This window comes from Microcaecilia unicolor, chromosome 5 (genome assembly GCF_901765095.1).
Source record: "Microcaecilia unicolor chromosome 5, aMicUni1.1, whole genome shotgun sequence".
In the NCBI taxonomy this organism is placed as follows: domain Eukaryota; kingdom Metazoa; phylum Chordata; class Amphibia; order Gymnophiona; family Siphonopidae; genus Microcaecilia; species Microcaecilia unicolor.
The window spans coordinates 349,967,942-349,980,552 of NC_044035.1; the positions used below are offsets into that span (position 1 = coordinate 349,967,942).

Sequence of the window (12,611 nt, forward strand, 5' to 3'; positions counted from 1 at the left end):
TTTTATATTTTAGACCTTTACAGCTGGGGAAATGAAGATTTAGGAATGTGCGTGCTGATCTTATAGCATTCCTGGGTGGTAGGTCAATGAGGTCTAACATGTAAGTCGGGGCATCACTGTGAATTATTTTATGCACTAGAACACATATTTTGAAAGTTATACGTTCATTAAGAGGATGCATTTCAGATCATCATTCAACCATTTTACTTTGCATGAGCCAAGAAATAAACCATAAATAGCTCATGTATAGACCAGCTCCTTATCTCCAAATTTTTTCAGCATGTACATTCAATTGTTGGCTAGTATTAGAAAATGTGGATTAGTACCATACATTTATGCAGATAGTAACATAGTAGATGACGGCAGATAAAGGACCTGTACAATCCATCCAGTCTGCCCAACAAGAAACTCGTATGTGCTACTTTATACTTTTATATGTATACCTGACCTTGATTTATCCTTGCCATTTTCGGGACATAGACTGTAGAAGTCTGCCCAGCATTACCCCACCTCCCAACCACCAGTGCTGCCTCCCAATCTCCGCTAAGCTTCTGAGGATCCATTCTTCCTGAACAGGATTCCTTTATGTTTATCCCACGCATTTTTGAATTCCGTTAACAGTTTTCATCTCCAGCACCTCCCACGGGAGGGCAATTCCAAGTATCCACCACTCTCTCCATGAAAAAATACTTCCTGACATTCAAATACTTACTCCTTGTGTGAAAGCTTTTGGAGAGCCTGTTATGATTGCTTGAAAATAGACTGCATGCTTTTGGACAATAACAGACAAAAAAAGCAGAGATTCTGTGGGCTGGTTCTTCTCCATCTCCGAAGGACTTTGAAAACCTGGTCCAGGGGGGGTCACTGTTCGCATTGTAAACAAAGCTACAAGCCTGGGAGTTTGTCCTAACTCAGCACTAACGGAAGGCCAGCTAGCTGTGGTCTAAAGGGGAGGCATCCAGTTCGACAGTTTTATCTTTGCTTGGGACTGCAAGATTTTCAGACCACAATGCAGGCAGTGGTGCCGAGTCATCTTTGAGTACTTATCAGGGTCTTCCAGGAGCCTTATCAAGAAACAGCAGAAAGTTCAAAATATGGCAGCAAAGATTGTAATGCATAATACCAAATGAAAAAGGGTATTACTGCTTCCACATTCACCGGCTGGCCTGGTGAACAATGCATTCTTTTACTACTACTACTTATCATTTCTAAAGCGCTACTAGACGTATGCAGCGCTGTACACTTGAACATGAAGAGACAGTTCCTGCTCGACAGAGCTTACAATCTAATTAGGACAAACAGCACACATAAGGGATAAGGACAAAGGGTAGCAAGATTCCGGAATCCCAAAGAGTAGCAAGATTCCAGAATCCCAAAGAGTAGCAACATTCCGTGCAGAACCCCAAAGAGTAGCAACATTCCAGAATCCCAAACACTACTACTACTTATCATTTCTATAACGCTACTAGACGTATGCAGCACTGTACACTTGAACATGAAGAGACAGTCCCTGCTCCACAGAGCTTACAATCTAATCAGGACAGACAAACAGCACACATAAGGGATAAGGACAAAGAGTAGGAAGATTCCAGAATCCCAAAGAGTAGCAAGATTCCATGCAGCATCACAAAGAGTAGCAACATTCTGTGCAGAATCCCAAAGAGTAGCAGGATTCCAGAATCCCAAACACTACTACTACTTATCATTTCTATAGCGCTACTAGACGTACGCAGCGCTGTACACTTGAACATGAAGAGACAGTCCCTGCTCGACAGAGCTTACAATCTAATTAGGACAGACAAACAGGACAAACAAGAGATAAGGGAATATTAAGGCGAGGATGATAAAATAAGGGTTCTGAACAAGTGAATAAGGGTTAGCAGTTAAAAGCAGCATGAAAATGGTGGGCTTTTAGCTTAGATTTGAAGACCAGAGATGGAGCTTAAGGTTCGGGCTCAGGAAGTCTATTCCAGGCATATGGTGCAGCAAGATAAGAGTCTGGAGTTAGCAGTGGAGGAGAAAGGTGCAGATAAGAGAGATTTACCCAGTGAAAGGAGTTCCCTGGGAGGAATGTAGGGAGAGATGAGAGTGGAGATGTACTGAGGAACTGCAGAGTGAATGCACTGCACTTGGCATTTTGTGCTTTTCATGACTTATCAAAAGAAAGAGGCATCAGACTCACAGAATCAGAAGCCTGTGCTGCCGCATTGCTGATCTGCATGGGCAGGCTTCTACATGGAATGCTGCTTGTGGAGGAGTAGCCTAGTGGTTAGTGAAAGGCTAACCACTTATGTACTTATGTGCAGTAGACTCTGATTCTGGGGAACTGGGTTCAACTCCCACTGCAGCTCCTTGTGACTCTGGGCAAGTCACTTAACCCTCCATTGCTCTAGGTACAAATAAGTACCTGTATATACTATGTAAACTGTGTTGAATGTAGAAAGGTGGTATATCAAGTGCCATTAACAAGATTCCATACACAACCTCAAAGAGTAGCAACATTCCATGTAGAACCACAAAGAATAGCAAGATTCCGGAATCCCAAAGAGTAAGGAGTGGAGGAGTGGCCTAGTGGTTAGTGCAGCAGACTTCAATCCTAGGGAATTGGGTTCAATTCCCACTGCAGCTCCTTGTGACTCTGGGCAAGTCACTTAACCCTCCATTGCCCCAGGTACAAATAAGTACCTGTATATACTATGTAAACCACCTTGAATGTAGTTGCAAAAACCTCAGAAAGGCGGTATATCAAGTCCCCATTTCCCTTCCCTTCCCCAACGGAGACAATTCATGAAGTATTAATGTTTTTTATGTTCTTTTTCTGTTTTATTGTCTAGTTTTTCTAATTGTATGCTATATGATTTGTTGTGTAAATTTGGTTTTTCTTTTACAGTTTATTCACAGCACTAGGGGTCTCCAGAACAGGGATAGCAATTATTTATAAGCATCTGTGCCCGTGCAAGGAGTCTTCAATGTACACTTAATAAAATGCTATCTGAGAAAAAGTCCAAGCAATCACTGTTGAAAGCCCAAAACTGCAACTTTACAAACCACGACTTGAACTCAACAGCATCACTGCTGCAGCTGGGTAACAAACCACCCCAACAAGGCAACATTGGTAGAAATAGTATAAAGTTCTTGAATTTCAGGAGATTAATGCACCCCACAAACTGAGGCAAACACTAACTGGTAGGGCCAAATTAAAAGCCGCATCTTCCCTCCCAAGCTATATAGTTGCTGATGCTGTGAGCAAAATGTCAGCCAGGCAGAGCCCCAGTGCTTCACCCTGTTCCACTACTTATGCCACAAACGCCCAATATTTCTCTGTCTTAATTGTGTAAGAACATAAGTGTTGTCATACTGGGACAGACTGAAGGTCCATCAAGCCCAGTATCCAACACCGGCCAATCCAGGTCACAAGTACCTGGCAAGATCCCAAAACAGTACAATACATGTTAAGCTGCTTATCCAAGGAACAACCAGTGGATTTTCCCCAAGTCCACCTTAATAACGGCTTATGGACTCTTCTTTAAGAAAATTATCCAAACCTTTTTATAAACCCTGCTAAGCTAACTGCTTTTACCACATTCTTTGTCAACGAGTTCCAGAGTTTAATTACACATTGAGCGAAGAAATTGTTTTAAATTTACTACTTAATAGCTTCATTGCGTGCCCCCCTAGTCCTAGTATTTTTGAAGTGACTAAATAAGCGATTCACGTCTACTTGTTCCACTCCACTCATTATTTTATAGACCTCTATCATATCTCCCCTCAGCCTATTCACCACTTTTTTTTTTAATTAACCTAATCTTTAACAAGAGGGGAAAGCATGCATAGCATGACTCATGGAAGCCTCTGTGTATATTTATGTGTGTGTATGATAATATATAAAATCATTACATGTCACTGTAAACAGATTTCAAGAATACATTTACATTTTAAACACAGATGCCACTGTTCTACAGCAACAGGTATTAGCTGGCAGTAAATGAGCAACCATTAAGAAAGCTAAAGGGTTCAGTCAGTAGGTTTCACAGTAGAATTCACAAAGAAAATGAAATACATATCTGAACCACTATAGCCAGCCCAGCAGAGATGGGATTGTAGCACCACTGAAAGGGGGGAGGGGGGGCGTGTGGTGCATGCCTTATGGAGTTATTTCCAATCTTTATGTGTATGTTGTCTCTGTGTGTGTGACCGGGAGGGTAGAGTAACAGCAAATTCTCTTAACTGCAGTGTATGGCATTTCTATGATGCATAAGCTGGACCTGCCTCTCCCACAGAAATTTATTGTGTCATTTTAATAAGGACTTTATTTTTCTGAAATTCCCCAATCTGATCAGGCCCAATTTGACATCTCATGTGTCTTTTATTTATTTATTTTTGCTGACACCAAATTTGGTGCTGTTCTGTCAAATTTTTGAAGACAAATATTTATTTTGTACCCAGACAAACATTTTCAACCTCTTATGTACAATCTCTTTCCAACATAGTGTAGATTGGAACAGGGGCATAGCCAGATTTTAGGTGGGCCTAGATAAGAAGTGGGTGGGCACCAAATGTTCTCCCCCCACCACCAAAAAAATATCTCAGCTGGTAGGAAAATGCTTCTTTCCACCGTGGCAGTCTGCAGCAGGCATGCATTGAAAACTGAGCATGCGCAGGTGCCAGTATTGGGGAGAGTAGAATTTTGTTACTATCAGGGGAAAGTCTTCAGCTGACAGAGATTGGGATCTCCACCAGCTACCGCTAAACACCCCTAAGGGGGTGGGCCCTGGCCCACCCAGATCCACCTGTGGAAAGAGCACAAACTAAAATTACGCAAACACAAACTTCCATTTTAATTTTATGGTTCTCTTCATTTTTACTTATCCTGAATTCAGCCTAGCATGTAATGTTAGCTGTGCCCACTAGGTGGCAACCATGTGTATTCTAACAGAGCATGCAGGGTCTCTCCAAGAAAGGCTTAAGCCACATGCGAGGGCTCAGCTCTTGAACAAAGTTGTTGCTGCACCTTCTGCAATTCTTTGCTTACTCTGGGCAACCAGATAACCTGTTTTGAAGCACAGCAAGGAATCATATCAAAACTAATTTAAAAACCAAGCACCCTCCCTTCAAAACGTCCACAACAACAACAAAAAAACATGTTATAAAAAATATTAATCATATTATTTGTATGTTTTGATATTAAGTCATTTTATATATATATATATATATATTTCTCCGAGGACAAGCAGGCTGCTTGTTCTCACTGATGGGTTGACGTCCTCGGCAGCCCCCTCCATCGGAAAGTTTACTAGCAAAGGCCTTTGCTAGTCCTCGCGCGCCCATGCGCACCGCGCATGCGCGGCCGTCTTCCCGCCCGAAACCGGCTCGAGCCGGCCAGTCTTCTTTCGTCCGCGCTCGGTACGGTCGTGTTACGCCGTTCGTGCCCCAGAGAGTCGACCTCGCGCGTCCTTTTCGACGTATTTTTCATTGTTTTTCTTCTAAAAAAAGTTTGGGAAGCGCTCCGGAAGTGTTCCGGAAGACCCTTTCGGGTTTTCTGCCCTTCCCGTATTTTTCAAGTTTTTGCCCCGTAAGTTTTCTTTCGTTGTCGGGGTAGGCCTAGTTTGGCCTCGGTCGAGATTTTTCTCCCTCTAAATTTGGTGCTTCAATTTTCGCCATTTCGGCTTTTGATTTCGCCGGCGTGATTTTTCCGCCCATGACATCGAAGCCTTCCAGCGGCTTCAAGAAGTGCACCCAGTGCGCCCGGGTAATCTCGCTCACTGATAGGCACTCTGCGTGTCTTCAGTGTCTAGGGGCCCAGCACCGCCCTCAGAACTGCAGTCTGTGTTCCCTGTTACAAAGGCGGACTCAGGTAGCGAGATTAGCCCAGTGGAACGTTTTGTTCTCGGGCTCTTCGTCGACATCGGCACCGGAGGCATCGAGTGCATCGACGTCGTCAGCGTCCGGACCATCTTCCTTGGCTGCCGCTCCATCGACTGCATCGAGGCATCGGACCTCTGCATCGGCGCCGAGGCATCGGGCGACTGCATCGACGTCGGTGGTACCGAGACTTCGTCTGCTGATGTCGTCGGACGGAGGTGCATCGTCAGGAGTGCAGGTGAGGGCTGTCCATTCCCCTGCTGGTGGCGGTGAGCCTTCGGGTGGGTCTCCTCCTACCCTGAGGGCTCCTGCGGTACAGCCCCCCCGGGATCGACCCTCTTCGGTCTCGGCCCCGAGGAAGCGACGGATGGATTCCACGTCCTCCTCGTCGGTGCCGGGGAGTTCCGGTGACATGCTTCGGAAGAAGTCGAAGAAGCATCGACACCGGTCTCCTCCCCGTGTCGGCACCGAGAGCTCTGGGTCGCCGAGGGATTCGGCACCCAGCAGGCATCGGCACCGAGAGGACCGCTCACCCTCTGTTCAGGTGTCGATGCGCTCCACTCTGGACAGCCCGGAACAGCCTCCTCGCCCGGAACAGGTTCTGACGTCGACGCCTGCATCGACCTCTCAGCCTTTTTCTGCAGCCACTCCGAACGAGAGCCTCCGGGCCGTTCTCCCAGAGATTCTGGGAGAGCTGTTGCGCCCTACCCCTCCGGTACCGGCGGTGCTTGCGCCTCCGGTACCGTCGAGCGTGGTGCCGGCTGGTCCATCGCCCAGGTTGAGGTCCCCGACGTCGGTACCGCGTGCGGTGCCGACCGCGGCCACCTCCCAGGAAGGCTCCCCGACTACGTCGGCGGAGGGAGCTTCGCCGATGCGGGCGAGGGAGTCTACCTCTCGACGCCCCCATCGTGGACGTGGCTCCACGGAGTCGAGCCGGGCGAGGTTGCAGACACAGGTCCGTGAACTTGTGTCTGACACCGAGGGTGAGGCCTCGTGGGAGGACGAAGAAGACCCCAGATATTTCTCTGACGAGGAGTCTGAGGGTCTTCCTTCTGATCCCACTCCCTCTCCTGAAAGGCAGCTTTCTCCTCCTGAGAGTCTGTCTTTCGCTTCCTTTGTCCGGGAGATGTCTACGGCCATCCCCTTCCCGGTGGTTGTGGAGGACGAGCCCAGGGCTGAAATGTTTGAGCTCCTGGACTATCCTTCTCCACCTAAGGAAGCGTCCACTGTTCCCTTGCATCATGTCCTGAAAAAGACATTGCTTGCGAACTGGACCAAGCCATTAAGTAATCCCCACATTCCCAAGAAGATCGAGTCCCAGTACCGGATCCATGGGGACCCAGAGCTGATGCGCACTCAGTTGCCTCACGACTCTGGAGTTGTGGATTTGGCCCTAAAGAAGGTTAAGAGTTCTAGGGAGCATGCTTCGGCGCCCCCGGGCAAAAGACCCTAGAACCTTAGACTCCTTTGGGAGGAAGGCCTACCATTCTTCTATGCTCGTGGCCAAGATCCAGTCTTACCAGCTCTACACGAGCATACACATGCGGAACAATGTGCGGCAGTTGGCGGGCTTGGTTGATGCTCTTCCCCCTGAGCAAGCCAAGCCTTTTCAGGAGGTGGTCAGGCAGCTGAAGGCGTGCAGAAAATTCCTGGCCAGAGGAGTTTATGACACTTTTGATGTTGCGTCCAGGGCCGCTGCTCAAGGTGTGGTGATGCGCAGGCTCTCATGGCTGCGTGCCGCCGACCTGGAGAATAGAATCCAGCAGCGGATTGCGGACTCGCCTTGCCGTGCGGACAACATTTTTGGGGAAAAAGTCGAGCAGGTGGTAGAGTCTCTCCACCAGCGGGACACCGCATTCGACAAGTTCTCCCGCCGGCAGCCTTCAGCATCTACCTCTACAGGTAGAAGATTTTTCGGGGGAAGGAAGACTGGTCCCTATGCTTCTGGTAAGCGTAGGTACAACCCTCCTTCCCGACAGCCTGCGGCCCAGGCTAAGCCCCAGCGCGCTCGCTCTCGTCAGCAGCGTGCGCCTCAGCAAGGCCCCGCGGCTCCCCAGCAAAAGCAAGGGGCGAGCTTTTGACTGGCTCCAGCAGAGCATAGCCGACATCCAAGTGTCAGTGCCGGGCGACCTGCCAGTCGGAGGGAGGTTGAAAGCTCTTCACCAAAGGTGGCCTCTCGTAACCTCCGATCAGTGGGTTCTGCAAATAGTCCGGCAAGGATACACCCTCAATTTGGCCTCAAAACCTCCAAATTGTCCACCGGGAGCTCAGACTTACAGCTTCCAGCACAAGCAGGTACTTGCAGAGGAACTCTCCGCCCTTCTCAGCGCCAATGCGGTCGAGCCCGTGCCATCCGGGCAGGAAGGGCTGGGATTCTATTCCAGGTACTTCCTTGTGGAAAAGAAAACAGGGGGGATGCGTCCCATCCTAGACCTAAGGGCCCTGAACAAATATCTCGTAAAAGAAAAGTTCAGGATGCTTTCCCTGGGCACCCTCCTTCCCATGATTCAGCAAAACGATTGGCTATGCTCTCTGGACTTGAAGGATGCCTACACTCACATCCCGATACTGCCAGCTCACAGGCAGTATCTGCGATTTCAGCTGGGCACACGCCACTTCCAGTACTGTGTGCTACCCTTTGGGCTCGCCTCTGCGCCCAGGGTGTTCACAAAGTGCCTAGCTGTGGTAGCAGCGGCACTTCGCAGGCTGGGGGTGCACGTGTTCCCATATCTCGACGATTGGCTGGTGAAGAACACATCCGAGGCAGGAGCCCTGCAGTCCATGCAGATGACTATTCGCCTCCTGGAGCTACTGGGGTTTGTGATAAATTATCCAAAGTCCCATCTTCTCCCAGTGCAGAAACTCGAATTCATAGGAGCTCTGCTGGATTCTCGGACGGCTCGCGCCTATCTCCCAGAGACGAGGGCCAACAACTTGTTGTCCCTCGTCTCGCGGGTGCGAGCGTCCCAGCAGATCACAGCTCGGCAGATGTTGAGATTGCTGGGCCACATGGCCTCCACAGTTCATGTGACTCCCATGGCCCGCCTTCACATGAGATCTGCTCAATGGACCCTAGCCTCCCAGTGGTATCAGGCCGCCGGGGGTCTAGAGGACGTGATCCACCTGTCCACGAGTTTTCTCAAATCCCTATATTGGTGGACGATTTGCTCCAATTTGACTCTGGGACGTCCCTTCCAAATTCCTCAGCCACAAAAGGTGCTGACCACGGATGCGTCCCTCCTGGGATGGGGAGCTCATGTCGATGGGCTTCACACCCAAGGAAGCTGGTCCCTCCAGGAACGCGATCTGCAGATCAATCTTCTGGAGTTACGAGCGATATGGAACGCTCTGAAGGCTTTCAGAGATCGGCTGTCCCACCAAATTATCCAAATTCAGACAGACAATCAGGTTGCCATGTACTATGTCAACAAGCAGGGGGGCACCGGATCTCGCCCCCTGTGTCAGGAAGCCGTCAGCATGTGGCTCTGGGCTCGCCGTCACGGCATGGGGCTCCAAGCCACATATCTGGCAGGCGTAAACAACAGTCTGGCCGACAGGTTGAGCAGGATTATGCAACCTCACGAGTGGTCGCTCAATTCCCGTGTGGTACGACAGATCTTCCAAGTGTGGGGCACCCCCTTGGTAGATCTCTTCGCATCTCGAGTGAACCACAAAGTCCCTCAGTTCTGTTCCAGGCTTCAGGCCCCCGGCAGACTGGCATCGGATGCCTTCCTCCTGGATTGGGGGGAGGGCCTGCTGTATGCTTATCCTCCCATTCCTCTGGTGGGGAAGACTTCGTTGAAACTCAAGCAAGACCGAGGCACCATGATTCTGATTGCTCCTTTTTGGCCGCGTCAGATCTGGTTCCCCCTTCTTCTGGAGTTATCCTCCGAGGAACCGTGGAGATTGGAGTGTTTTCCGACCCTCATCACACAGGACGAAGGGGCGCTTCTGCATCCCAACCTCCAGTCTCTGGCTCTCACGGCCTGGATGTTGAGGGCGTAGACTTTGCCTCTTTGGGTCTGTCAGAGGGGGTCTCCCGCATCTTGCTTGCTTCCAGGAAAGACTCCACTAAGAGAAGTTACTTCTTCCATTGGAGGAGGTTTGCCGTCTGGTGTGACAGCAAGGCCCTAGATCCTCGCTCTTGTCCTACACAGACCCTGCTTGAATACCTTCTGCACTTGTCTGAGTCTGGTCTCAAGACCAACTCTGTAAGGGTTCACCTTAGTGCAATCAGTGCATACCATTACCGTGTGGAAGGTAAGCCGATCTCAGGACAGCCTTTAGTTGTTCGCTTCATGAGAGGTTTGCTTTTGTCAAAGCCCCCTGTCAAGCCTCCTACAGTGTCATGGGATCTCAATGTCGTTCTCACCCAGCTGATGAAACCTCCTTTTGAGCCACTGAATTCCTGCCATCTGAAGTACTTGACCTGGAAGGTCATTTTCTTGGTGGCAGTTACTTCAGCTCGTAGAGTCAGTGAGCTTCAGGCCCTGGTAGCCCAGGCCCCTTACACCAAATTTCATCATAACAGAGTAGTCCTCCGCACTCACCCTAAGTTCTTGCCAAAGGTCGTGTCGGAGTTCCATCTGAACCAGTCAATTGTCTTGCCAACATTCTTTCCACGTCCTCATTCCTGCCCTGCTGAACGTCAGCTGCACACATTGGACTGCAAGAGAGCATTGGCCTTCTATCTGGAGCGGACACAGCCCCACAGACAGTCCGCCCAATTGTTTGTTTCTTTTGATCCCAATAGGAGGGGAGTGGCTGTAGGGAAACGCACTATATCCAATTGGCTAGCAGATTGCATTTCCTTCACTTACGCCCAGGCGGGGCTGGCTCTTGAGGGTCATGTCACGGCTCATAATGTTAGAGCCATGGCTGCGTCGGTAGCCCACTTGAAGTCAGCCTCCATTGAAGAAATTTGCAAAGCTGCGACTTGGTCATCTGTCCACACATTCACATCTCATTACTGCCTGCAGCAGGATACCCGACGCGACAGTCGGTTCGGGCAGTCAGTTCTTCAGAACCTGTTTGGGCTTTAGGATCCAACTCCACCCCCCGAGGGCCCTGTTTGTTCTGTTCCAGGCTGCACTCTCAGTTAGTTGGTAAATTTTTTAGGTCAATCTCAGTTATGTCCTCGCCGTTGCGAGGCCCAATTGACCATGGTTGTTGTTTTGAGTGAGCCTGGGGGCTAGGGATACCCCATCAGTGAGAACAAGCAGCCTGCTTGTCCTCGGAGAAAGCGAATGCTACATACCTGTAGAAGGTATTCTCCGAGGACAGCAGGCTGATTGTTCTCACAAACCCGCCCGCCTCCCCTTTGGAGTTGTGTCTTCCCTTGAAGTGTATTGTCTTGCTACATACTGGACTGGCCGGCTCGAGCCGGTTTCGGGCGGGAAGACGGCCGCGCATGCGCGGTGCGCATGGGCGCGCGAGGACTAGCAAAGGCCTTTGCTAGTAAACTTTCCGATGGAGGGGGCTGCCGAGGACGTCAACCCATCAGTGAGAACAATCAGCCTGCTGTCCTCGGAGAATACCTTCTACAGGTATGTAGCATTCGCTATATATATCTATCGTAGACTCCTGAAGCAGACGCTGACATGCCGAAAGACAGCTGCTGTGTTGAGTCTTTTTGGTATGTCTTAAATAAATTTATATACAAAACTAGTAAAAAAGGCCCGTTTCTCACAGAAATGAAACGGGCGCTAGCAAGGTTTTCCTCGGAGTGTGTATGTTTGAGAGAGAGAGTGTGTGTGTGTGTATGAGAGAGAGAGAGACAGACAGACAGAATGTGTGTGTGTTTCTGTGAGAAAGAGGGAGAGAGTGTGTGAGAGACAGAGTGTGTGTGTGTGTGTCTGTGAGAGAGAATGTGTGAGAGATAGAGAGACTGTGTGTGTGTGTGTGTGTGTGTGTGTGTGTGACAGAGAGATAAGATAGAGTGTGAGAGAGATTGTGTCAGAGTGAGTGTATGTGAGAGACAGAGTGAGTGTGTGTGAGACACAGAGAGTGTGTGTGTGAGACACAGAGAGTGTGTGTGTGTGAGAGACAGTGTGTGTTATAGAGTGAGACACAGAGTGTGTATGTTTTAGAGAGAGTGTGTGTGTGAGTGTGTGTGAGAGAGAGATAGAATGTGTGTAGAGAGAGAGTGTGAGAGAGAAAGAGTGTGTATGAGAGTGTATGTGTGACACAGAGAGTGTGTGTGTGTGTGTGAGAGAGAGAGAGAGACCCCTATTTTTCAGTCTGAGAAACTATATCAGAACATGACTGCAGCCTGTCGACATCTCTTCAGTAGTCTTGTAAACCCTGCCAGCTCTATCGGGAAGTCAGTGGCGAGTTGTCTTGCGAGATCAGCGCTTGCCCAGTGTATTTAGAATGGCACAGTATTCGGAACGTCAACGGCTAGTTGTGGCGCAAGTTGCTGCCTCGCGGCCATTCTCAGTTTGACTTAGTGCTCACTATCACGTACAGGCTCAGAGTTCCATGACCCCCTCCTTCCCTCCCTTCCTCTCCTCCGAGTTCCAGGCCCCCCCTTCGTCAGATTTACATGCCCCCTCCCTCCCTCTTCTCCCCTCCTTGTTCTAGACCCCCCTTCCCTCTGAGTTCCATGCCCCCTCCCTCCCCTCCGAGTTCCATGCCCCCCTGTCTTCGGAGTTCCAGACCCCCGCGCCTCCCTCCCTCTCTCTCAGTGGCAGCCCGACCTGCGTTGGCCGCCCTCCTCTCGCAGTCCTGTGCCTGCCCCTCGCCTTCCT

The 12,611-nt window shown here is 49.7% G+C and overlaps 2 protein-coding genes across 3 annotated transcripts in view; one reads left to right on the plus strand and one right to left on the minus strand.

The window, feature by feature from the left end:
- The window catches only part of GINS2 (GINS complex subunit 2), a 111,793-nt gene that overhangs the window by 74,690 nt on the left and 24,492 nt on the right, over positions 1 to 12,611 (plus strand). The gene's annotated exons all lie outside the window — the stretch shown is intronic.
- GSE1 (Gse1 coiled-coil protein) overlaps positions 1 to 12,611 on the minus strand; it is a 527,218-nt gene that overhangs the window by 50,912 nt on the left and 463,695 nt on the right. The window contains exon 1 of one of the 2 annotated variants that reach the window (XM_030204549.1): positions 713 to 900. The exons of the other annotated variant lie outside the window; for it this stretch is intronic. The gene's annotated coding sequence lies outside the window, so the exon portion shown is untranslated. Of the gene's footprint in view, positions 1 to 712; positions 901 to 12,611 lie in introns of those variants that run through there. 2 annotated transcript variants of the gene reach the window in all.